Raw genomic sequence first — 455 nt, forward strand, 5'->3', positions numbered from 1 at the left:
ATAGGAAAAATAGGATTAGACGTCTATTTTTTTCTTGCATATATTAGGATTAGCGCGAAATGAAACTCGGGAAATTTTATGAAGACATTATCAAAAAAGAATATACGTTTTTCGTGATTTTTTCCAGAGGGTTTCCTTCTTTAAATTTCGGGTGGAAAAAACTTCACACATGGGAAAAATTAGTATTTTTATCGTAAACACAAAAGGGATAAGCTTTAAAGCTTTCCCATCACTGACAAACACAGGAAAATAAAATGCATGGTGGAGGTAAAAGTAGAAAACAAGATCAATACCATTGTATGAATGAGTAAGTTTTATTTCAAGAAATCAGATATCAAAAACACAGCTTGGGGAGTAATTTTTAGACTTGTTTTTCACCCTCCTGGAACCACTGGGTAGTATTTTCCCGAGTTAAACAAGCAAATTTGTTTTTTCTCGTCAGTGTTTTAATACGA

Source organism: Penaeus monodon, chromosome 10, assembly GCF_015228065.2.
Source record: "Penaeus monodon isolate SGIC_2016 chromosome 10, NSTDA_Pmon_1, whole genome shotgun sequence".
NCBI lineage: Eukaryota > Metazoa > Arthropoda > Malacostraca > Decapoda > Penaeidae > Penaeus > Penaeus monodon.